This window comes from Haliaeetus albicilla, unplaced genomic scaffold (genome assembly GCF_947461875.1).
Source record: "Haliaeetus albicilla unplaced genomic scaffold, bHalAlb1.1 scaffold_39, whole genome shotgun sequence".
NCBI lineage: Eukaryota > Metazoa > Chordata > Aves > Accipitriformes > Accipitridae > Haliaeetus > Haliaeetus albicilla.
In genome coordinates this window covers 323,457-348,999 of record NW_027212478.1, presented here as the reverse complement: position 1 = coordinate 348,999, position 25,543 = coordinate 323,457, and the positions used below count along the sequence as shown (strand labels likewise).

The following is a 25,543-nucleotide window of genomic DNA, read 5'->3' as shown; positions in this document are numbered from 1 at the left end:
CCTGATGGCCTCGGGCACCTCCAGGGCTTGGTGGTTCTTCTCGTCTCCAGCAGCCTGGTGCAGCCTCCGGTCTTCCTCCCTCAGCGCCCGGCAAGTAATTCCAGCAGCTCCTCACAGACTTCCTCTGGGATGTCTCTGGGGCGCCTGCCAGGCAGACTGGCAGTGGGACAGGGGAGGCTGCCCCTTTTATAGTGCCCCGGGGCATTGTGACTGCTGCGTTGCCGGGTGGTGGCACTGCGACACGGGGGAGTGGTGTGAGGGGGCCCCCCGTGCGCAGCGCTGCCCGCCGCCCCTGGGCCCAGCATCCTTCGGAGGAAGGCCTTTGGGGCGCCGGCCCCGGGGGCTGTGTTGCGTTACCGAGTCCAGAAGTTTGGCAGAAAATAAACCGCCTTGCGTTCCAGCTTATCCTCAGATGTCAGAGGGGCTGGGGACGGCTGGGTTTAATTTCTGAGTGATGTCCAATTCGACGCTCTAAGGGTGGTCGCGTTCAATGTGCTGAACTATCACGATGAGGGATGCCCTTAATAGCGTACTGCACTCTGGCTTAGCTGCGTTCAACGCACGAGAATGACCAGACTTGGGGAGTTTGGTTGCGCTAACAAATTATCACGACTAGATGAATGAGCAGCGCAGTTTATTAACGCAACGGTACAGGTGCTTTTGGATTGCCCGTGATAAATAGACTGTCTGCAAAGCACGTGCAGGTGACAATACCGTTGCCTACAGGCGCGTTAAATGATGAAAGAAAAGAGCTCTAAAGAATTCTAAGTTTCCCGGGGAAGCACTCGGTACAGCCGAGTGTTCGAATCTCACACAGTAGGCAACCCTATGGCGGGGGGGAGAGAGGCTCAGTCCATCGACTGATGCCAGAAGTCAGCGATGTCCTCCCGACTTGTCTGTGATGGTGTCTTCCCTGACATTTCTCCTCTCTTAAGCCCTTTTATGTTTTCTGAGTTTTTCGGTGGAGCTTGAGTGACTCTAGTCACACATAGCTTTCCTTTGATTGGTATAAAGTTCTCTCGGTTTGCTTTTAAAGGTATACGCTAGAGAAAATTCAGAGCGCGTGCTCAGTGGGGGGCGGTCGCACCTTGGAGGTGGGTAACTTTGGGGGTGGAGGTGTGTTTTGGTATTATAATGAGCAGAGTTCACCTGAAACATGTCCAGAAGAACAAGATGGGCTTCGTCAGCATCAAACTGCTGACGTCCTTGAAGAAGGTAGGCAGCCCGTTGCGTTGGCCAGCCGGGGTGGGAAGTGGCCTCCACGTGGAGGATGCCTGGGTGTCTGGGTGTGCTCTGGCTGTCTGCGGTGAGGTGCTCGGGGAGGTCCAGGCTCTGCTCAGGCTGCCTGTGTCCTGGCAAAGCGCTGGTGGTGCACAGCTGGGCCCTGCTGTCTGCCTTCAACGTGCTGCAGCAGTTCTCCACCCAGGGAGGGTGGCTGTGGAAGCGGTGAGGGGTCCTCAAACCCCAAGCCCAGGGCTGGGTTCACCTCTTCTGCCCGTGGTTCCCCCAGGCTGCTTTGAGAGAGGAGAGCTCGTCCTCCGGCGCTGAGGCTCCTTTACATTTGGGTTTGGGGCTTTCTCTTTTCTTTTGTTTTTCATCACGACTAGATGAATGAGCAGCGGAGTTTATTAACGCAACGGTACAGGTGCTTTTGGATTGCCCGTGATAAATAGACTGTCTGCAAAGCACGTGCAGGTGACAATACAGTCGCCTACAAGCGCGTTAAATGATGAAAGAAAAGAGCTCTAAAGAATTCTAAGTTTCCCAGGGAAGCACTCGGTACAGCCGAGTGTTCGAATCTCACACAGTAGGCAACCCTATGGCGGGGAGGGAGAGAGGCTCAGCCCGTCGAGCGATCCCAGAAGTCAGTGATGTCCTCCCGACTTCTCTATGATGGTGTCTTCCCTGGCATTTCTCCTCTTTTAAGCCCTTTTATGTTTTCTGAGTTTTTCGGTGGAGCTTGAGTGACTCTAGTCACACATACCTTTCCTTTGATTGGTATAAAGTTCTCTCGGTTTGCTTTTAAAGGTGTATGCTAGAGAAAATTCAGAGCGCGTGCTCAGTGGGGGGTGGTCGCACCTTGGAGGTGGGTACCTTTGGGGATGGAGGTGTGTTTTGGTGTTGTAATGAGCAAAGTTCACCCAAAGGACCTGCTGTTGCGTGTGAGTACCCCAGAAGTGGGTATGTGTGATGTAAACCAGAAGTGTAGGGCGTTAGCTCGACAGAACCGCCGTTATTTTACCTCCTTGCTTCAGTGGATTCAATGCAGGGACCAAGCGTTCTCATTCCGATCGTTCCGGTTGCCTACCCCTGCGATCACCGAGCCTGGCCGCGGGGTCTCGGCTCCGCTCCACCCTCTGTGTTCCTTTTCAGAGTCAGCGTACCAAGCTCCCCTGGTGTTGCTGAGGTCTAAAGTTGCAGGTCACGTTGCAACTCCTGTTGCAACAAACCCCTGTTTATGAATAAGGTTGGTGGGAGGTTTGGAAGAATCCGAATGTCCTGGCTGAGCTCACTGTTCCTGACATAAACTGGAGTAAATCCAGTACTGTCACTGGGCCCGTGAGTGTTAATAGCAGCTCATGGCAAGTTGCACGGGCTGCCCCAGAAGGGCTGGAGCTGAGTCAGGGAACTCGTACAAATTGAATTGAATCCTCAGCTTCCTATTTAAAAATGTCTTTAAGGGAAGTGTACCATCAGGCCACAACTGTGCAATGGCATTAGTTCCGAAGTTGATCCCGATGGCATTAGTCCCTAAATTAATCCCAGATGCATACCAGTTCACAAGGAAGCCACCTACTTGGTTGTCTGATTCATGAAATCTCCCCTGGCATGTAAGGCTCACATTGAATCCCATCCTACCATCACCTTTAACACACTTGTTTTACCCACACTTTTATGCTTCATAAAATGAGCTTCCATAAGTGTTAGCAACTCCAAGTCAGCACCCATTCTTTTGATAAAAATAACCTGCTACGAGTGTCTGAGCAATCATAGTTAAATTATACCACCACTTCCATACAGTTCTGTAACAATATTCCTCTAGTGGTTCTGATACAACAGAGCTTCTCTATCTAATAGTTAATGGTAACACACTTTGATAAGTAAGGAACACATAGATCAATATAGTTTTCCAGGGGAAAATATTTTAAAGACTGTACATTAGTATAAATCAAAAGGCAAAACCCCTCAAAGTCTGGAGGAAGATGCAAAAGTGCTTCTTTGCAAGAGGGTTTTTGTCCACTCTTACTTAAGTCAACTGAAGGGAAGATCTGAATAAAGCCACGGTGCCTTCTCCCACCTGACTCTGACCATTCACCGAGATCCAGTGCTTAGCGCTGTTCCCAAACAGTTTCCACTGAGACCGGATGAACTGTCAGATGCTACCATGATTTATAAACTTAAGCTCCCAGTCTCTCCTGCCATTTCCACATCCACTTCTTCCCTTTCTGATAAGGCATGAATCATCATCAGAAATCCCTCTCCAGCCCATTAACAACCTAAACATTGCACAGGCTCATAGAAGTACACGGGTGACTATCGTTACATCTGCCTCCGTATTAGAGGGATCAGCACTGTAAAAATACCTGCAGTCAGCAAATATTCGTGTTGCATTTATGAGCATTTTCATTCCAGTACACACATTATGAAACAATATTATGGTGGTAGGAAGGCTAGGTAGGTATTCCAGCAAGGAAGACTGCTTTGCTGCTATATTAATACCTTATATTATAGTGCAATAATCCTGTGCTCTACAGAGTCTCAGACTGGTTCATTGGAGCGGGGCGGGGGGGAAGTGTATGGCTTTAAACAGCTTGCAGTATTGGGTCAAAAAAGGCACAGATGTTGCAGCAAATCCTTGAAACAACATAAACTCACCATGCTCATCTGAGCCTATCCAAAAAAGTATTCACCGTGGCCAGACCAAGGGTTCTGTGCTGTGCCTGGCTAATTCAACAGCAGGGCACCCTGCGTGGGAGAACCACTAATCCTGAAACGTAGCATTAAAGAAGACGAGACCAAGGCTACAGAGACTTTTGTGAAACTGAGCATAAGAAAAGAATCATACCTTCCTGAGCCTCAAAAGAATTTCTACAAAATCTTAGATATTTCTGCGATGACTTCAGGAGATACTCTTACAGCAAGTGACTCCTAACAGAATTTTCAGATGCCTTTAGGAATAAGGAAGGACTCTAGTAATCTCTCACCCTCATAGGCAGTCTCGAGAAAGCATATGCCTGAGAAACAGAGGAAAACCAGAGTGAGGAGATGGGGAAGTTGAGAACATTATTCGCAGTAGCTGCTCTCATTTGACCAGATCAAGACTGGCACAGTGTTAGCAGAGGTATGGAATAGATGTGAAAGCCTCAGACGTTTCTGCCCAGCGGGTAACACTGTGGGATGTAAATGGTAAGACTGCATGCATTTTTTTCGCAACACAGTAAAAAGTGAACTTAAAAATACCAAATCCACCAGACCAAAAAGATTTCCATCCTACGCAAGTTATGAGAGGAAAAAATCCTCTCAGGAGATTGAAAGAGATGTACTTCATAAACACGCACATCTGTGGTTCCCAAGCCCATCGTTCAAAACTTCTGTCATCAGTTTATTTTCTCCCATGGGTCTTCTCCAGTTCAGTAGCTGTCACTCCAGTGAAAACCACAACACAAAGCTGACATTTATTGAAGGTGGGCAGGGCCCCGTGAACTCTACTGTGGCAGTGCAGACAAATCTAAACATCATCTTTACTCACAAATTTCCATTCAGTTCAGTGAAAGCAGAATTGCCTCTGAGGTGTGGGAATAATAAAGAGAAAATTCTCCTTTCGGTTGCACTTAAGAACAGGCTTGCAGAGGCGCTGGTGGGAAGCCTGCTGGAAACCAAGGGGCCGCGTGGGAGTCAGGGAAAGCAGAATATGCTTTCCACCACCTAGAAAAGGAGCATGTGGATGGGGGAGGAGGAGCGAGCAAGAGAGGAGGAGCTGAGACTTTGCCAGAAGAAATAGGAGGGCCCCATGGTGCTGACCGCCCAGGAGTGCTCCGGGATGTCACGGGGAGGCTGGCACGCTGGTTCGAAGCACAGACCGCTTTCCCCTGCTCCTTTTCCATGCGGGCACCAGGACACGGTAAAGCAAAACCCGGGCAAGGTCAAGCTGGACTTGAGTGGCACGAGTGAAAGGGACAGGTGCCCGAGTGATCTTCTCTTCTGTCCTGCCAGTCAGAGGTAGGGGTGCGTAACCTAAAAAGCCGGTCAAAGAAACTCTCTGAGGCTCGATTTTGGAGTTTTAGAAAGCAGGCATTCTTTATTGCAGCGCTGGATGCACGGGGGATCGTTCTGCCTATCGTGCATACCGTTACCTACAGCAAGGCAAGCTTATATTGTTCTAATCATATACTTATTTATGTTATCCTTGACATAGTGTCCGCCCTTTGGGCATGCGCAGTGTGGCTCATCTCTTTTTCCTAGTTAGCTAGCCTTGGCAGGTTTTAATGGCTGGATGCACCAATGTCTGTCCCAACGGCAGGTGGGGGACAGGGCTCTGCCCTTCGTGAGACCCCCAGCCCCTGGAGTGGTGGCTGGAAGATGGGTAGGTCAAAGGACCCTGATGGGAGCCCTGCAGGGCCTCATCCATTGGACCGACGGGCACCTTCCCTTGTCACACAGAGCATCGCATGGGCTGGAAAAGGGATGCTCTGGAGAGCTTCTGGCAAATCTCTGGAGAAGAGCTTCTCCCCGCCCCTCTCCCAGGGGCTTTCTTGGCTCTGGTGCCCTTCCCAAGGACAGCCCCACAGGTGGGCGCAGCCAGCATGGCAGGAAAGAACAGGCAGCAGCCACAGCAGTCAGCATGGCGGGAAAGCCAAGGATAAAGCCTTATCACCCAAGTGTGATAAAGCCTTAATAACCAAGTGTGCTGCTCCTCGGACAGGAGTATTCCTGCCTAAGCTCACCACACTTTTCCTGCATTTCCCTGTGGCTTTCAGCAGGATATGAATCGCTCTTCAGTGCTGGTGGTCGCTCCCCTCTTTCAGTAGCAATTGCAAATTTTCTTCCTGTTGGACCCGCCTCAGTTCCAGTCTCTTGGGGATTGAAAGCTGGCACAGCATGGGTGCCAGAGACGTTCCCACAGCTTGGCTGGCGTCCACAAGGAGGAGTCTGTCTTTAGCCACGATGGTCATTTGCAGGGAAAACAGCTTGTTGTATTGACCAGGACCCTACGCGGACAACAGAAGAGCAGGGATGCGGCCATTTGCCACAAGTCCAGTGGAGCAGGCTGCTCAAACACAGCCCACGGTGACTTTCTGTGCTGCTGGGCCTGTGGGGACAAAGGATTAAGCCTGAATTACCTACATGAAATAGAGCTATCGCTAGCCTCGTGCAACGGCACCCAGGAGCTGGTCCTGAAAACCACCAATCCAGGACACGGAAAGCTTTTAACCGCTGTGGCTATTCTGGAATAGACTGTGCCGTGTGCATCCATTTCTATTAGCAACGCTTCTCCTGCAGCCCAAAAGGAGTTTGAGAGCTTGCTTATGGCTAAAGGGGGTTGGTGGCCTCGGGCGGTGGCTGAGGCTTGGGGCTTGCATTGCCCGTGACCAGCTATGATCACAGAGTGAGAGAGGAAAGACTTTCCCTGGGGAAGAGGCACCAGGGATTGGTTGAGGTGGAGGAAGACTTCACCATGGTTTTGCTTGTAGGTGGAAAGTTCTGGATCAGAGAGGAATTCTACATCTTCCGTAGCATGGCACAAGTAGAGTCTTCTGTTGGTACCAAGTAGAGGCAGAATGTCAGGCAAAGTGGCTCATTGAATGGGAATGATCTGGGGAAATTTACTTGGCTATTAAAAGCCCCATTGCTCTAGCAGTTGAATCTTTTTTCTCTAGTCCTTTTGTTTTGGAAGGGGGTGGCAGGAGGGGCATGGATAATTTATCGTTATGCCTACAAAAACAGGCATTGTAGCAGTCAAGATGGAATACGCCTTTCTCACGTCCCTTTTCTTTTTTGAACATGGTGAATTCAATCTGCTGATCAATAGCCCACTGAGTTCAATAGACGCCTTGGATTTTTATCCTTCGGCTCAAGAGCTAGACCCAACCTCCTGTCGTTGGTGTTAGCGCAATTAATGCAGATAATCTGCTATCTTCTACCTAATAATCTAGGCTACATCCTACCTAACGATCTATGCGAGAGTACAACCCGATCCAATGTTACACGCAACATCAGCACTGTGAAGAGCTGTGACATTCAAATGAAAAAGGAGACATTTTGAACACCTTTTAAGAGCTTGCAGGAATACAAAGGGGAAGCACTGTGTAAATAATACTCAAACCAATATGGATTTTCCCCCTAAATTTCTGAACCTCCTGTGACAAGTGATGGCCTATCAAAGTGCATGTCTGCCCCCCTGCGCAGCACCACGCGGGATCTGTTCACATTCCCTGGTCTGGGAGATGGGGCAGAGCGGACCCTCAGGCAGCTTGCAGCTTGTGGCACACAACCGGGAGGAGAGGCTCACGCGCCGGAGGGTCCTGCTGTCAACCCGGGGGATCTTGACCAGCTGGAGAAAGGGGCTAACAGGAATCTCATGTAGTTCAGCAAGGGGAAGAGCAAAGTCCTGGAGACCTGGGGATGAACAAGCCCTTGTGCAAGTAAGTGCTGGGGGACACCCAGCTGGAAAGCAGCTGTGCAGACACCTGGGGTGATGGTGGACGCCAAGTGGACCGATTTCGAGCCAGAAAAGTGCCCCTGGGGCAAAGGCGGCTCACTGCCTCCTGGGCTGCAGTAGGCAAAGCGTTGGCAAGAGGTGGAGGGAGACGGTCCTTCCCCTCTGCTGGGTCCGTCCAGCCCGCCCGGGGCTCCCCAGTGCCAGGCAGAGACGGCCATACTGGAGAGAACTCTCACCCCGGTGCCCCTCCCACTTTCCGTTGGGCTCAGAATGTTGGTCCGTTGGGCTCGGAATGTTGGTCAGTTGGAGCCCACAGCCACCAGAGACAGCAGCACGGAGCTGTGCTGGCACGCAGGAGCGCTGGGAGGAGGCAGGATCTGGCCGAGCAGCACCTCGCCGGCACCGGCACCTCGCCTCCCATCCCCGCTGTCGCCGACTGGCCCGCGTCCTTGGTCCACGGCGAGGGTCCTCCTCTCCCGGGCAGGATGGGCCAGGCCAACTGCTGCTGCGGCTCCAGGTGGGCTCTCCCTGTGCCTTGGGGGCACGGCCGGGACCCGCGGCAGCGGCGGCGGCCTTTCTCATGCCTGCCGCTCTCTGCTCTGCAGGGAGGCTCTCACCGACGCCGAGCCGGTGCTGAGCACGGACGTGTGGCTGACCCGGGGCCGCAAGAGGAGCGAGAGACGCCTTCTCCTCCTCCAGGAGGAACTGGTGATCGCCAAGTTGCAGTAAGACCCTCAGAGCCCAGCTGCCTTTCCCCCATCCCTGGCCCTGGCCCCAGGGCAGGGACACCCCGGCAGCAGCCCCAGGCCCCGGCACCTTGGTGGGTGCTGGAGGCGCCCATCGCTGTCCGTCCGTCCCAAGGGCAGGTGGGGGACAGGGCTCTGCCCGGGGGGACCCCCAGGAGGCCACCTCCAGCTCACCGCCGGCCTCTCCTCTCTGCTCTCTGCAGACGCGGCACCAGCGTGCGCCCACAGCTCCGCCTGGCCCTGGACCAGCTGTGGGTGCTGAGCGGTGGACAGGAGGCGGCAGGGGAGGAAAAAGAGGAGGAGGAAGGCAGCGATGAGGACAGGACCTCCATCATCCTCATCTGGCCCACCGGCTCCTGCGTTGCCACTTTCGGGTGAGTCATGGTGCCACGTCCCATGGCCGGGCAGGAGAGGTTCCCAACCGTGCCCACGCCATCCTGTGAACGGCCTCTGCCCTGCGTGCAGAGCCTGGGCAGGGAGCGGGAAGCACGCCGGCAGGGAGGGATGGGGGCATTGCCAGGTCCTGCATCCCCTGGTGCCCTTTGGGTCTCCAGAAGAGAAGGGCAAAAGCAGCTGCTCTGGCAGGACATGGGGAGCCAGGGCTCGGGCAGCGCCTCTGTCCTGCCCCACGGGGCTTTGTCCTGCCCCTGTGTCCTTCCCCACAGGGCAGGGCTGCACAGGCGCCCGCCTCTGCCCACGGGCTGGGGGGCAGCGGGGCCTGACGCTGGTTCTCCTCTCTTTCTGCAGCTCCCAGGCACTGAAGGAGCTGTGGGTGGGCACACTGCTGGGGTAAGCCGGGGGGGATGCTGCAGGCGCAGCCGGACGGGGGAACACAACTCCTCAGCTGGGGAGAGGTGCCCTCGCAGCTGCGGGTAGCTCTCGGGCAGAGCTGCCTCACAGGAGAGAAGGGGCAGCTTGGGGCTCAGCCAGCTCTCCCTGTCCCCTGCCGGTGCACAGGACACCAGGAGGAGCAAAGAGAGCCCGCGTGACCCGTCTCCCCTCCCTCAGACCCCTGGAGAAGGAGCTGAGCCACCGCCACGCCGTGAGTGTCTCTCCGGTCTGGGCTCTGTCCCTGAGCCCTGGTCCTCCAGCCGAGCAGCAGAGGCATCGCTGCTCACCTTCCTCCGCTCCTTCTCTCTTGCCCAGTGGAGGACATTCAGCGCCAGGAGCCTGGAGAGGCTGATGGAGGACCAGGCAGAGGTGAGAATGGCTGCCTTTCACCTGCTTCTGGCTGTGCCGGCGTCTGCGGCCAGCGGGGTGAGCTTGTAAGGCAGAGATGGAGGGAGGGAGCGTCCCACGGTGCCACTCGGGGAGCGTAGAGGGTTGGGGAGCCACCAGGCATGCCAGCACATCCTCGCTGGCGGCGCTGGGGGGAAACCTGCCGTGTGGGGCAGAGAGCCCAGGAGGGCAGAGGGTCCCAGCTCTGCCACGCTCAGGCTGCTGGTGCCGGGTGGCAGCTTGCCGGTGGCCCTTTCTGCTGCGGGGCTGCTCTCTAAGTGCAGCCTGCTTCTTGCAGGATCATCCCAAGCAAGGGCCACCGACAGCCCCGTCTGTCAAAGCTGGGGGACTTTGCCGCTCACCAGGTGAGTTCTGGAAAGAAACGCATTGTCCTGCAAATGGTTGAGCTGTGCTCACTTGTCCCTTGAGTGTCGCCATGCAGGTGCGGCACCCCAAGGGAGGACGTCACCTGGACGAGCAAGGACACCCGCTGGGCAGCAGCCGCTGGATGTGGTTTTGCGGGGACCCAGAGCCTCTCCTGCTGCCCACAGCTTGGAGGAGGGCAGGGCGAGGGCTGGGACAGGTTGTCCCGGTGGCACGCCAGCTCTCAGGAGCCTCCGAGCTGGAGCCGCTGAGCTGGAGCTGTGGTTCCAGCTGCTGGCTCCCTGCCCATCCTGCCGCATCGCTCAGCACCATGCTGCAGGCAGGGCAGGCTCCGGGAGTGCTGGCCCGGCTGTCTCCATTGACGTGCTCTTGCTCCGTTTTCCTTTTCAGAAGGAGGGAACAGCATCAGCAGCAGGAGGAGGAGGAGGAGGATGGGGCTGCCCTGGCCCTTTGCTCTGCAGAGGACCCCAGCTGCTGCCCAGGCGCCAGGGCAGGCGGGCTCCGGCTGCAGCAGGGCGCTCTTTGGCCAGCCCCTGGCAGCCCTCTGCGGGGAGGACGGCTCCCTGCCCCAGCCCATCCAGGTAAGCCAGCCTGGGCAGGGGGTCCCCAGCCCTCCCTCCGGCTGCTCCAGAGGGGAGGTGGGTGTCCCCAGGAGCTCCGGGGATGGGGGATTGGGCCCTTCACCCCCAGAAGATGCTTCTGGTGCCAGCCCCCTTTGCAGGGGGAAAGGAGCAGGATCTGGGGCAGTGCTTTGGTCACTGCTGTTGGAAGGCAGCTTCTCAGCCAAGCAGCTGTCCTCCTGCCCCTCCTGCAGGAGATGCTGGCAGTCCTGCACAAGGAAGGACCATCAACAGAAGGGATATTCCGAAGAGCTGCCGGCGGGACAGAGTTTCGTGAGCTGCGGGAGGCCCTGGACCACGGTGCGGATGTCGACCTGGGCAGCCAGCCTGCGCTGCTGCTGGCCGTCATCTTGAAGGTGAGCGCTTCTGACCTGCAGCTGGAAGAGCTCCTGCCTGGCCTGGAGTGTTCAGAGGCTCACCTGGAGCCCCTGGCATTGCAGGACTTCCTCCGAAGCATCCCCGCCAAGCTCCTCGTGACAGACCTCTACGAGGACTGGATGGCAGCGATGCAGAAGAGCGGCAAGGAGGAGAAAGTTGAAGAGCTGAAAGTGTAAGTGTGGGCAGCAGCCTGCCTGTTGAGGAGGGACTGGTAGAGGCCTGGGACTTGCCTGAAAAGGGACGGTCTCCTTAAAAAGCTGTGTCTTCTGACAGCTTGCTTTTGCTGGGGTGGGCTTAGATTTTGGGGGAAAGGGCATGGACAGGGAGCCTTCCCTTGCCTGGGCTTGGGTGAAATGAGGAGCTGGGAAGCAAGGCCGTGCTTCCTTCCTGAAGCGCAGGAGCACTGACCGCTGGCTGAGAGCACCCGGAAAGCTGTGCAACCCCCCTGCGTTGGGCAAGCTTTGGGGACGGCTGTGGGCAGCATCTTCTCTATTAACGTTGAGTTCCTGTTCCCTCAGGGTGGCCGAGAAGTTGCCTGGAGCCAATCTCCTCCTCCTCAAGCGGCTGCTGGCCCTCCTCCAGCACATCGGCCACAACGCCTCCAGCAGCAGAATGACCGCCAGCAACCTGGCCATCTGCCTTGGGCCAAATCTGCTGAGCCCACCTAACGAGGACCTGCTCCCCCTCGAGGCCATGCTGGCTGTGACTGAGAAGGTGCGCTGTACTGAGCAGCCGGCTGCAGCCTTGCCGGCCCATCCGAACTTGGCTGCTCAGAGGTCCCTGGCTGCCTCCTCTCTTGAGCAAATGCCGGTGGGGTGGCTGCCTGCAAGAGCAGCCCCACAACCACAGCCGCCTGCGCAGAGGCAAGGGTCGGGAGTGGGAAAGGCTGCGTGATACGTTTTCAGGCACCTGGGTTGAGCCCAAGGGTTTGATGCGTGCAGGTGAACGTGCTGGTGGCGTTTCTCATTGAAAACTGCGGTGACATCTTTGTGGAGGAGATGGCTGGCCGCTCCTGTCCATCAGCCGGGGAGTCGCCAGCACCCATGGACAGAGCCACAGGTACGAGGAGGAACTGAGGGCTGTCACGGGCTGGGGCTTGGGGTACCAGAAACCTCAACGTCAAGAAGACAGCTGGTGTAGGGCTTTGGGTGGGTTTTGCTTTAGGTGTGCTTTACTTCCAAGGAGTCACTTTGCTGCACGTGCTTTTCCTTTCTAGACCTGCATTTGGAAGAGCAAAGTGGCCCTGCAGGCAGAGCAGACAAGGACCACCAGGCAGAGGCCTTGCTGCACACACCACCCGCCTCTCTGCTGGACGTCCTCAAAGAAGCTGGGGGAGACGCGGTGGTGGAGTCCGAAACGGCAGAGGTATGGCAGCTCCATCAGGAGCTACCCTCCTACCCGAGACATGGTATCCCCGTGTTTGTTGAGCTGCCAGAAACAAACCGAGTGTCACACACCCGTGTGAACCCTGTGTTCCAAAGTGAGGCCCTTGGAAGAAAGGGCTAATGCAAACCAGCCAAAGGGATCTTCTCTGTAGGGCTAAGGCAGCATTTTGCCAAACAGTCACCTGCTACTCCAGGGTGTCCCTTGCCACCTGCTGACTCTGACATTTCTGTTGTAGGCACCCGTTGCTTTGGCTGCAACCACCCCAGGGACCACAGTAGACTCCCTGGGATGCACAGAAGGACTAAAGAGCGTTTCAGAGGAAAGAAGGTAAAATGAGTCAGCTTTGGGTAAATCAAGAACTGATTCTAGTTGATCCTGGCTTTACCTACCTAATCATACTGTGGGATGGAAAGGTTTGCAGGCTCCCCCCAGGAAAAGGAAAACAGAAAGAAAAGAAAGAGAAAACAGGCCTGGGCAGAGGAGAAGGAATGCCAACGAGAAAAGAAAAGAAGGAAGAGAGAAAGAGATGGGGACTTAAAAGAAGCAGGAAGGTCCAGCAGGTCAAGAAGCCCAGGTGTGTACCAGGCTCTGCTGCCCATCTTTCCCAACTCTCAGCGCTGCTCCAAGTCAGTCCGACCCGCTGGCAAGGGAGGGGCTTGGAAATAACTCCATGGCCGCTCCCCAGGGGCTCCCCATCGAGCCCTGCTGTGTGGCACAGGGGCCCTGTGCATCTGTGCACGCATGCAGGTCTCTAAGGGCATTACCCGTGGGGATAAGGCGCCAGAGCCGTCCCCTGGTTGATGCCAGCCATAGGTCTCTCTTCTGGGCTATGAGTAATTCCTCATCAGCGGTGTTCCCCAAAGAAATGGGAACCAAGTCATGCCTATTCCTGCCTTCATGGGTTTATCAGTGCTCTCTGACTCTGTCGTTGTAGGTGCCGTTTCCCTGTTACTGGCTGAAGCCCTGTGACTCCCAGGCCCACCCCCCGCCGCAGTTGATGTTTGCAATAAAAGGATCTTTTCTCTCTTCTGAGTGTGTCTGCTATACGATATTCTGGACTAGGTAGATGGGGTTTTGTGATGAACCCTCGGGAAGGAGTCTGGGATCGTGCCTTGCCCCAGCACCCTTTCCAGTAGGCATCAGGGCTGAGTTCAGGTGCTTCAGGAGTGAAACCAAAGCACAGACTCACACAGGAGGGTGGAGGTTGGAAGGGACCTGTAGAGTTCCTCTGGTCCAACCCGCCTGCTCAAGCAGGCTCACCTAGAGCAGGTTGCCCGGGACAGTGTGCCCTTGGGTTTTGAACATCGCCAAGGACGGAGACTCCGCAAACTCCCTGGGCAACCTGTGCCAGTGTTTGACCACGTGGACAGGAAAAAGTTGTTTTCTCATGTGCAGCTGGAGCATATCATGTGTTTTAATTTGTGCCTGTTGCCTCTGGTGCTCTCAGTGGGCACTCTTGAGAAGAGCCTGGCTCCCTCATCTTCATTCCCTCCCAGCAGCTTTAGACAGATTAGTATAGATAGATAGATAAGACACCCCCCCACACCCCCAGGCTTTCTCTTCTCCCCACGGAAGTGTGCCAGCTTAAAAGCAGCAGGGAAGAGTCGGCTTCCTTGAGGCTCCTTGTTTTGCAGGTGACCTGGAGACGTGGAGGTTCGTGAGGTTCCCCTGCCAAGAGAGGCAGAGGGCTGGAGGGCACAGCTGGACTCCTGCTCCTGCGGCAGCAGGGACTCGCTGGCCAGAAATGGCCCCAAGGACCCTGGCAAGGGGCTGTGCTCAGTGCTGCAGAGGAAGGCGAACCCCCCTGGGACCTGTGCCAATCTGCCCGGGGGAAAAAACTCCTTCCTGAGCCCAGCCCTGGTGGCCCGAGCAGGGTCCGGGGAGCTCCTGCGGGGGAGCGCGTTTGGGGTCGGCAGCCGGGGACCTTTTCCAGCCTGTTTGGTGCAGAGGCACGGGTGGGCGTGGGGCATCAGTCCCGGGAGAGCCGTCGCTGACTGCTCTTTCCCGGGAAGGGCAGGTCGCTCTCGCCGTGTCTCTGTCCTGCGCCCACCCGGGTTTCTTTGTCCTGCCCGCTGCTGCCCAGCGAGGAGGGTTCGGCTGAGCTCAGCAGGGATGTCCCGGGACCCGCCGAAGGAGAGCTCCTGCTTGGTCAGCACCCTGACCGCTTCGCCTTGGGGGGGGCTCCGCCGCTGTGCCGAGCTCCGCCGAGCCGAGCCGAGCCGAGCGGAGCCAAGCACAGCGAAGCCGAGCCGAGCGGAGGCGGTCGGGCGCAGCGGCATGGGCGGGCAGGGCGGGCAGCGCTGCCTGCGGGCGCGGTGCGGCTCCTCCAGCCGCAGGTGATGGTGGGCAGGAGCCGGCCCCTCGGCACCGCGCACCGGGCGCTGCAGCTCCTCGTCCGGGGGAGCGCGGGCGCGGAGACCTCCTGCCCACGGCAGGGGCGGGCGGGCAGATGGAGAGGGACACTGCCAGGGGCCGGGGAGCGGCCCGGGGGGCCCCGCGTCTCTGGCAGCGATTGCCCCGGTGGCAAGGACACCGACACGAAGGGACCGAGCCGGTGGCAAGGACACCGACGCGAAGGGACCGAGCCGGTTCCAAGGACACCGACGCGAAGGGACCGAGCCGGTTCCAAGGACACCGACGCGAAGGGACCGAGCCGGTTCTCGTGGCTCCGGCGCTCCGCAGCGGCGCCGAGGGCCAGCCAGGACTCAGGCCGCGCCAGCCCTCGGCTGCACCCACGGCAGACTTTGCCTCGGGCTCGGCGCTGCTGGCCAGCCTGTCCCCGCCGCCCCTGGGCTAGCCCCGCTCTCGGGACCGCACGTCCCACGCGTGAAGCGGTGCCTGGGCTTGCCCTGGGAGCGGCACGACTCGGGAGCGTTCTCCGGCTGCTGCGGCTCCCGTCCGTGCGATGGACGGAGGCGGCGGTTTCCCTGGCGGCTCTCCGCTGGTCTCGGCCCGCGGGCCGCGACCCCTCGGGCTCCGTTTGGGCAGCCCTGCCCCGCACGCTGGGGATGGAAAGCGGCGCGATCCTGCTGCAGCTGCCGCGGGGACAAACCCACGGGGGAGAAGGGGTGGGTGCCGCGGAGGGGAGGACGGCGGGGCTGGGTGGGCTCTGGGCAGCACCGCCCGGGGCTGTCCCTGGCGGGGGTCTTCCCGGCCGGGCCCCCGGGATGGCTGAGGAGGCCGGTGCCCGCTTTTCCAGGGAGGAGCTGGCCGGGAGCGTGAGGAAGGGCAGCTGCCCGGCTTTGCGCTCCCCGGGGGCCCTCGGGGCTCCCAAGGGGCCGGGCCGGGCTTTCCCCCCTGCCCCCCCGGTTCTGTCCAGCTTTGCGCTCTGGCTTCACGCGGCGCTCCGGCCTCGATCGGATAAGCCTTGTTTCCCGCCCTGCAAGGGTGACGCTGGCTTCCCTCTTACGGATGAACAGGACTCTTTCCTGGAGCTGAGAGCAGAAACTCCGTGGGCTTTGGCACTCGGATTTTCCTAGCTTGCTGCCGCCAGCGTCCGAGGGGACTCTAGATTTCGCGGAGCACCGTCGGGACGTTACTCTCGGGGAGAGGCTTCGGTCCTGTTTCTGGACAAAGATGGTGGCGGCGGGGGAGTGAGCGAGCAGCCTCGTGGTGCTTGGTCGCCGCCTGGGCTGAAACCACAACAGTCCTTCTTGGTGCCCAACGTGGGGCACGAAGGGTTGAGATAACGACAGATCTGGCCGGAGCGTGTTAAAACAAATTTGTTGTACGCATTTCTTGTATTAGTTGAATAGTCGCTGGTCCCAGCGTTGGCTCATTTGTTCCCGTGGCGGTGTTGTGTGAGTTCTTACATGCACTCTGTTTATCACCTCTGGGCGCGGGCTCGGGACTATCATTTTGCTGTCCTGGGTGACGTCGACTCACAAAATGATTACGTCACGGGTCCTGAGGTTAAGCTGGTAGTTGCGTGCGGCGTCGACGTCATTCCCGTGCCTCGGGCGCCCTCTCTCGGAATTTGTTGGTAATCGCACCCAATCTGTGGGGAAGTCGGGGGGGGTACTTTCTCCCCGCTCGTTCACCTCCCCTTCCTCCTTCAGGCTAATTACAGCAGCTTTTGAGAAGTTTGAACAGCCCTGGGATGTTCAAGCCGGCATGCTCGTCTTGCTATGTCTCCCGAATGTGTTTCAGGTCTTGTTTAGGGCTCCAAAAAAGTTTTTTAAGAATACCACGCAGAGATCTGCCCCAAGGCTGAATAGTCATGGGTGGCGTGGCACGTGGGAGAAAACGGGCAGGTATCTAGAGGACTTCTCACCTCCAATGGTTTGGAACTTCACTCCCAAACAGCTACAGGACCCTGGTGAAGCGATAGAATGTTGGAAAGGAAAATACGGTGCCTGTTCCAGAGAGGCACAACTTACCGCACTCTGCGGTATCTACCAGTATCCGCACCAGTATCTACCAACCACTGCTCGATATTATGCAGCACCCTCAGGGGGAAGGGAGGGAAAACAGACCGACAGGCGCTGCAGCTATTCCAACCCTCGTGACAAGCACTGCAGCTACCCCAACCAACCCCGGCGACAGGCGCTGCAGCTGAACCAGAGAACCAACCTGTGCCGGTGTCAGTCGCCCCTATGCAGAAAAAGAAATACACAGAGAAATCGGTTCAACTTAGCGAGGGATGGAGGTGAACCAGGGTCATCACGAGAACAGGAGGAAGAGGCAGAACCCGAGATAATCACCCGATCCCTATCCCTGAGTGAGCTGCAAGATACGCAAAAGGATTTTGGCCGCCAGCCGGGTGAGCACATTGTTACCCGGCTGCTCCGCTGCTGGGGTAATGGGCCGGTAGCTTGGAATTAGAGGGAAGGGAAGGCAAGCAGGTGAGATCCCTGTCTAGGGAAGGGGCCATTGACAAGGCGATTGGGAAAAAGACACGAGCCCTCAGCCTCTGGAGGGGACTTCCGTCAGGCGTGAAGGAAAAATACCCCTTCAAGGAAGATGTTACGTGTCACCCAGGCAAGTGGGCCACCATGGAGAAAGGTATCCAGTACCTGAGGGAATTAGCCATGCTGGAGGTGATTTATAATGATCCAGGTAACGAGCAGTCACCCACAGATCCAGATGAAGTCCAATGCACACAACCCCTGCGGCGGAAGTTTCTACAACATGTACCAGCGTTGTATGCCAACTCATTGGCAGTGATGTCCTGGAAAAAAGGCGAGGGACAAACGGTGGATGAAGCGGCTGGCCGACTCCGGCAATACAAAGGACATCTCTCTTCCTCCCGACGGGCCCGTGTCTCGGCTGAACTCCCGTGTCGCGGGAGTTTTTCCTACAAACGTCGCTGTTAGGCTTTTGTGGGATAAAAAGGGGCTTCTTTTTTGATCATCGGTCGGCTAGGTCACTGACCATCGGAGCTTTTCAGTTGTGTCTGTTTGAGAGGTAAAAGGTGGCTGCCAGAAAGGCTCCAGACAGCTATCTATGAGGGTGTTTCCTCCCCCAAACCCCAGAAGAGCCTAACGCTGCTGCTGTTGCATTTCTGTGGCCCTCCAGGAATCCCACTGTGTGCGTAGGGGAGGGATGAAAAAACCTCTGGGAATCTTTGCGTGAAGGGTGCCTGGACCAAGAAAAGGCAAACCTGCTGACATCATCGCAACTGGGGAGAGAAAGGGCTGAGCTACCAGGGCCACTGCCAGCATACTGTCATTAGGCACCAGAGTCAACGTTGACTTGAGAGGCCTGGGCAGAGCCCAGACCCCCCGAAAGCAGCTGCAAGACCTGCCACGAGGTATAGGCCAACTCCTCTGATGCTTCGGGCTCACGCTGGAACCCAAAGCGCTCCAAGCCCCAAAATGCAGCCGCCTCTGCAGCACAGCAGCAGCAGCCAGTGCAGAGCAGCGTGGGGAGCTGGAGCAGAGGGAGGGGGCGCCCGGGCCGGGGTCGGCTCCCTTCGGCTGGGCTCGGCTCATCTCGTCTGGGCTCGGCTCCGCTCCTTTCCGTTCGGCTCTTGTCGTTTCGTCTGGGCTCGGCTCCCTTCGGCTCGGTTCGGCTCATCTCGTTTGGGCTCGGCTCCCTTCGGCTCCGTTCGGCTCATCTCGTCTGGGCTCGGCTCCGCTCGGCTCGGTTCGGCTCCTCTCGTTTGGGCTCGGCTCCCTTCGGCTCCGTTCGGCTCATCTCGTTTGGGCTCGGCTCCGCTCGGCTCGGTTCGGCTCATCTCGTTTGGGCTCGGCTCCCTTCGGCTCCGTTCGGCTCATCTCGTTTGGGCTCGGCTGCCCTCGGCTCCGCTCCGGCCGCAGCCCCGGCCCGGCCCCGCCTGAGGCAAGGGCGGGCGGCGGGTGCGGCGGGGCCGGTGGCCGTGGCGGGGGCTCCTCCCCGTCCGTGGAGCGGTGGGCTGCCCGGCGGGCGCCAGCGCCGGGGCTGCCCGGGGGCCTCGCAGGCCGGCAGCAGGGCTGAGGCGGCGGCGGTGGCGGCATCTCCCCTCGCGGCAGGCCGGGGCGCCGGGTCCCGGCCTTCCCCCCGCAGGCCCGGCCAGCCCCGGCCCCTCCCTGCCGCCCCCGGGGCTGCGGGGGCAGCAGGGGACTGCCTGCCGCTGGTGGCTGTCCGGCGGAGGCCGGCGGGCACCGCGGAGACGTGCGGCTGTGGAGAGAAAGGAGTTTCTGCCGGCTGTCCCCGCAGGGACCCGCAGCCGCCGGGGGTGTCCCTCACAGCCTGGCGTCGGTGGCGGGCTGCGACGCAGTCCTGCCCGGGCGTTCTTGGCAGCCCCCGGGGCAAGAGGCCTGTCAAGCTTCAGGGAGGTCGGCAGCGGCGTTTCCAGAGCCGTCGCGTCCCGTTGGCTCTCCTGCTTCCTTCCCTAGGCTGGGAGAAAGGAGGACGTCCTCGAAAGCAGGTACCTGTTGGTTGCCTGAAGCCAGGTGTCTTCATGCAGGCAGGCGTGTGTACGGACTTAGAATCGGCAGGTGAGCGTGTTGAAGCTACAGCCTGCAGTGTGGTGCCTGCCGGTAGCCGTGAGTTCCTAGGAGACCCTAAATTCAGAGGGGGGGGGCTGCTCTTTTCCTGCCTTCTTTCACTGACCGTGAAAGCGGTCGCTTCCGAGTGGCTACCGCGCTTGCACGGGCTGAGCATCGAGTGATGGGAGCTGTAAAAAGCGCTCCTGTTTCACTGCCGTGCGTGGATTTCGTGCTTCAGTGGGAAAAGAGGCTGGTTTTGCTGACGGTGTTTTGCAGTTTTGTTTAAAGCGTTCAGCTGAGAAGCTCTAGAGCCTTTGTGTGTGAAGCCAGGACTGTTTTTCCCCACGTGCACCACTTTGTACCTCTCTGCCATTTTATTGCTCCGCGGCCGAGTCTCGTAAGATCTTTCTATGGTTCTTTGCTACCTGCCCTCCTCCTTGTGTCAGTAATCTTGTAGGCTTTGCAAGCTTTCTCACCTTGCTGCTCATGCCCCTTTCCCTGTCACGTCACGCTGTTTTTCTCTTCAACTGCTTGTTAAGCTTACTAGAAAAGCAGAAAGCCTAATACTGGAGTGAGTGCCTATTGTCATTTTTTAAATGAGACTTTGAAACATGAGTACAAATACAGATGAAGGGTATCTATCTTGTTGGCTTAGAGGGAGGTACTAAAACCCTGCTTTCTAATGAAATACTTGAGCAGCCATTTACAAGCTTGCTTCCTTTTTGTGACTTTTGGTAAACTCAGTTCTTACCCGTTTGACTTATTTTTAGAACTGGAGCCGAGCGTGTTTCCCATACGAGTAAAGCAAAGCATGGATTTGAAACGGTAAGCTACAGAATATTCAGAGACAATAGCATCTGTTTAGTCCTAGGTTCTTAAAGTGGCAAGCCTAAAAATGCCTTCAGGTAACTTTTTTTCCCTTTTCACCTGCATCACCTGCATGGAGACCTTTGTGATTCCTGCTCATCAAACTTAGCCACGGGATGAGTTTTACCGGGAACCAACACAGGCTTTTCTGACCGTGAAGCTACAAGCTCTAGGGGTGAGCTTAGCCTCTCGGAGCTGAACCTGAAGGTTGCCCTGCCTTGTCTTCTCAGAGACTCCAGTCCTCTTTTACCTCACATGCTCCTTTGTGCAGAACTCCATGAAGGGCCAACAGTGGGTGCTGACACCTTGACACTGGCTTCGGTGCGAGTGCTTGCCACTCCTCAGCAGTGTCCTTTCTCTGTGCAGATGGCCTTGCAGGCATCTCCCTCTTCTTGAAACAGTGTCATGTTTTTTTCTCGCTACGTCATCAGAAGGCAGATTTACGACAGGATTGTTCCAGAGGGATTGGCAGTTGCTTTCTAAACCCACTGTTCTCCAGAGACCTTGTCAGGAGGGCGAGATTCTTTCTCTTGTAGCCCACAAGCTAAAAGGCTGCTCTGACAGAGCTGCTGTTAGGCACACTCTTTAGGTAAGAGGGTCTTCCCTCACCCCCCTGTTCTCCTCCTCCTGGCTGTTGCCCATCCTCCCAGTGCATTTCATCCATTTTCTGGATCCTGATAGCCATTCTGCATGTAGTTCAAACCCCTGCCGTGCTATTGCCTTCCTGGCCGCCTTCCCTCTCCAGCTCTTTGGAGAGAGTCTTTTCTGAGGAGGCAAACTTATTCCTCTTGGGGTTGTCCACAAAGGAAGTTGCCTGGTGGTATAAAAGGAACAACTTCTTCTCCCACTGTTCCTTGGGAGGTGAACAGTTGCATCAGATGCCCAGGTTTCTGCGTGCTTCTGCATGATGACGTGCTGCCCCCATTTCAGAAACCTTTTGGACCTCTCCACAACTGGCTGAGCCTTTACGCAAATATCATCTGTAGGCTTGCTGCCTGCTGGCCAGGGCATGCTGCCTGCTTGCTGCTGTAGGCCTGGTTTCAAAGGGCCAGTCTCAGCATAATTGCTCTGCAGGGATCCCCTGCATGTACAGTGGCCTGCAATTTCAGGTGCTGCTAGTTGCATGGTTACCTTCAGCCTGCACAGGTAAACCCCTGTATTGAAACAGCCCTCACCTTGTTGTAAGCCCAAAACTTTCTTTCAGAAGCGGGGTTTTTGGCAGGTTTGTTGGATTTCCAAGATAGGAAGGACACTGCCTGGTAACTCCTCGGGACCCTTCAGTACAGAAGAACTTCTCTAAAACAAGTAGGCTGATTTGTGTCTAAAACCTGTATCCCTTTTTTTTCCCCTCAGCTCAGCTTTGCAGGATTAATGACAGGTCTCTCTACACATGCCCTTTCTGGCTTCTTTCCTCAGGTGCTCCAAACACTCTCTTGGTGGGATAAGGTCATCCTCTGAAAGATGCTTTTTTTAATTCCCCTCTTTGCTATAATCGCTGTCCCCAGAATGCCTCCGCTCCTTGTACAGTGGCTGAATTTCCCAAACATGAGGGTCCTTGGAAGCTGGAGCTCCAGGTTAGCATGTTGGACCCTGAGAAATGATGTGGTAGGTGGTAGCCATCACCGTAACCTCCTAGTGTGTTAACTGATGTGGGAGGACATGTCCTGAGCTCTTTCCAGGTAATCGGGAACTATGATGAGTGAATCATCAAGTCGGCAAATACCAGTTCAGGTGAGAAGAACCTTCTCCAGAAGAGATGCCTGTGCCACCATGACTCGTACCTGCAATTTGCACTAGTCAGGGCACTGTTACAGTGAGAGGGAGCTCCAGACACAAACTGGTGTCTTTATGAATACCAGACCAGATGTCAGGAGCACCGCATGGAATCCTGAGCAGATGACCTCTCCCTCGTGTGCTTTTTTAGGAGATCAGAGCCAGGTGCTTCTGTGACATGCCTTCCATTTGGTTTGCTTTCCATTTGTTTTCTTTTGGTATTCAGGATGAGAAGAAAGATCAGGTTTAGGAAAAAACCATCTCAGTAGCGCCTGTGCTTTCTCAGGATTCTTCTGGTCATTCCTCCAGGGCTCTTGTTCAGTTTATGAGCAGTGTATGACTTTGGATCCAAATCCAGCTGGTGTTTTAGAGTGCATCTCGAAAAGGGAAGGCTCTTGTTAAAACATGAAGGAAATCTGTCTGCTTAGTATACACGTAGGACTGACTTTACAGCATCGGCACTCAATTCAGAAGGAGGAGCATGGAAGTGCCACAGTCGCATGGCTGTTGAATAGATTGCCTTTTCAGCTCTCATCCAAATGCCTTCCAGGCCTGCGATTTTGACAGGAGGCTGTCTGGTCAGGATGACTGGAGTTGAGCCTGTGCATCTTTCTGCTTACCAAGAGCACCAGTAGAAGTCCAAGGAAGAAGGAACTGGGAGACGCTCAGCCTGTCACTGCAGATAATTTTCCTACCTTAGTTAATGCTCTGAGACTAAACTGCCAAGATCTCTGGCCATCTAAAGTTTGGAATTTCAGGTGAACCTGAGCTTAGTGCAAGAGAAGCACCATCAGGGAGGGATCTATTCTTCTCTTCTCTTATCTCTGTGACAAAGTTGTTTCACTTTCTCCTAAAGAAGCTTCCAGGGTGGTTTTGTTGTTTGTGGTCCTTTGTATTGCTGATAGCCTTGCGAATGGGTATTCCTGGCTCACCTCTTGCTTCTGGCACTTTTCACTTTTGTCCCTGCCCTGTTACTCTGCTTCCTATGAGTGTGTCTTAGCAGGGCTGATGCCTAGGGGCCTGTATTGTCCAGCGGCTGTTATTTCCCACAGCACCTCTGTCGATGTTTTTTAAAACCTCTGTCTGTGCCATAGCTGGTGTTCCTCTTTCACTATCTGCTATATTAAAGCCTAGTCAATGAATTCCAGCTTTATGTTAGGCCTGGGAATGTCCTGAGGAGGGAGGGGCAGAAAGCTATTGGTGAAGAAAGTCCTCGTAGTAGCAGGCAAGAAAATAAAGTCACAGAACAAGAGAGCAGACCTTGCCTTTTAGTTCTTCAAGCAAGCAAGCAAAGAAACAAAGATCTCCTGTAGAATAGAATTTTACATGGTGTGAAAGTTCTTGGGTTCCTTTTCCTTTCAGAATTCCTGCAAAGAAGATGAGCGTGAGTTTAGTCCAGCATCCCTTACTGTGGGCTGTAACCGGGTGAGTTTGTGTAAGTAAGGAATTCCTGGCTTGTTTCATTCGAATTGGTCATATGAAGTCAAAAGCTGCAAGGATGACATTGGTAATAGTTTTCCTTTAGAAGTGGTGTTTGGTATTTTCCAGCACGTGAGACTAGGAATTAGAACCACCATAGAGCGGCAGGTCAGCAATGATTTTGGCTGTAAGCGATTCCCACCCACAGAGCCGGGCTACGTAGCTCTTTCAGAGCTGGGCTGTGAGATGGGAGCCTACCTCCAAACCAGTCTGCACTGTGATTGCTTTGAAAGCTCCCAGGCGTGATGTCAGTCAGAGTCTGGACCGACCTCTCGGTTTCAGGGTCTGCCGTTGGGTGTGCAGGGAGTGTGGAGAGAGCGAGCTTGTGTTTTTGTTCTTGCTGCTGTTTCTGACAGGGGCGCCTGTGGGATCTAACCTTGAACAAAGAACAGGAACCGGTCAGGCTGAGGGTGCGGTGCAGCTCCTGCAGCAACTGGACCAAATGGTAAACAAAGGAAACGTGGAGTCAGAAGGAAGAGGCCTGTCCAGGTTCTGGAGAAGGTACGACTACTGCAGCTACGAGCAGATGCAGTCCTGGCTCTGTCCGAGCCTGTGCCTGATTCTGGCAGTTCAGGCGATTCTACGTTCTCTTGAAGAATGGGTCCCCCTTTTCTGTAGTTAAACAAAAAAGTCTGCCAAGGCAAAGGAGCATTCAGGGGTGTCCTTTTGTCTTGTGGTAAGGTGCAGCATTGCCAGGAAATGTTCCTCTTCTGGGCTGTCTTTGGGGAAAAAACTCCTCACGGGGGGGGAGGGGGGGGAATGGAAGGGGGGTGGGGGTTTGGGGGGGTGTTACTGACCTCAGTCACAGCCCTCATAGGATGTGGCTTTTATCAGCTGTGGAGTGCCGCCTCCAGCCCAGTTTCTAAAGGACTTTTACACACTCCTCCTTCTCGAGGGGCCTTCCTGGGAGGGACCTTCAGTCCCCTTAAGGCGAGTATGGCCTTTATTTGCCCGCTTAGCAACTGTGGCCTTTGTAACTTTGACTCCCAAAGACACCATTTTAAACCGAAATGAAAGTAGCCCCGCCAACAGTTGCTGGGCATTGCTGACTAAAAGAGTGCTCTAAAGCTGTCGAAACAAGAGTGGTCTGTTCACTGCACAGCAGGTGCTGAATGTCGGCAGTAACTGTTTGTTTGATAGGTGGGTTAGTTTTGGAAGGAATAAAACTCCTTGTTAATCATAATGTATGCCAGTCCCCTTAAGTATTGAGACTAGACCGTTACGGCACAGGTTGTTCTTTATGTTTCCTCTGCTTTTTCGGTCTTCCTCTGTATTATTTTGTGCTGGGGTTGTGTCTTTCTGGTGGACAGAAATTACCTTGTTGTTACAATTCTCAGAGAAGTACTTTAGGTACAATGTGGGGGATTTTTGTTGTTGTTGTTTCCCCAGCATAATCTTCTTGCCACTACAGCATCTCTTTGTTGGAAAGAACTGACCTGGAAGTACTAATGGTTGTGGAAAGGTAAACTTGTAGCATGAATGTCGGGTTGTATTGTTTCTTTTGTAATTCAGCTTTACACATTGCTTGTCTCCGCTATTAAATGCTTTAAAATGAAATTCTACTTTCTTTACGTTTTCAAATTAACATACTGAAGATGTTGGGTTAGAATGTCTTTTTCTTCACAACCTAGAGGTTTTGGAAAAAAGAGCGACAAGCTTTACGATGTTGATCCTTGAGTGTCATAAATCGGGAATTTTACATTTGAAAATCATTGTATGAGACTCTAATAAAACAAGCATCAGCTTGGCACTGTGTGTTATTTTAATCAGTCTTACCCTGGCAGAAAACACTCCTTTCCTCCAAGAAGAAGAAGAAGTAGAGGTTTCTAGTCTTGGATGGACTGCTGCCCTATGCTTCAGAGCATTAAAAAGGTCAAAATTGGTGAAAATGTTTTGGATTAGATTTTACCACTCTGCTACAAGTTGTGTAATTATTTATGCCTTTGATAGGTAGTGGGATGAGGCTGGGAGTTAAGATTTCAGATGTGCCTAGGGCATGCTCAGGCAGCTTTTTGCCATCAGGCTAGCGCATTTGCAATAAACCATCATTCTTCAGCCCTCTCCTGAGCTGAGGCACCGTCAGCACCTACACGCACAATGCTGGTCTAGCACATAACACTG

General features: G+C 55.3%; 1 long non-coding RNA gene across 1 annotated transcript in view; it reads right to left on the bottom strand.

Annotated features, from left to right (window-relative positions):
• Nucleotides 1–25,543, bottom strand: part of LOC138684194 (uncharacterized) — a 154,360-nt gene that overhangs the window by 98,791 nt on the left and 30,026 nt on the right. The gene's annotated exons all lie outside the window — the stretch shown is intronic.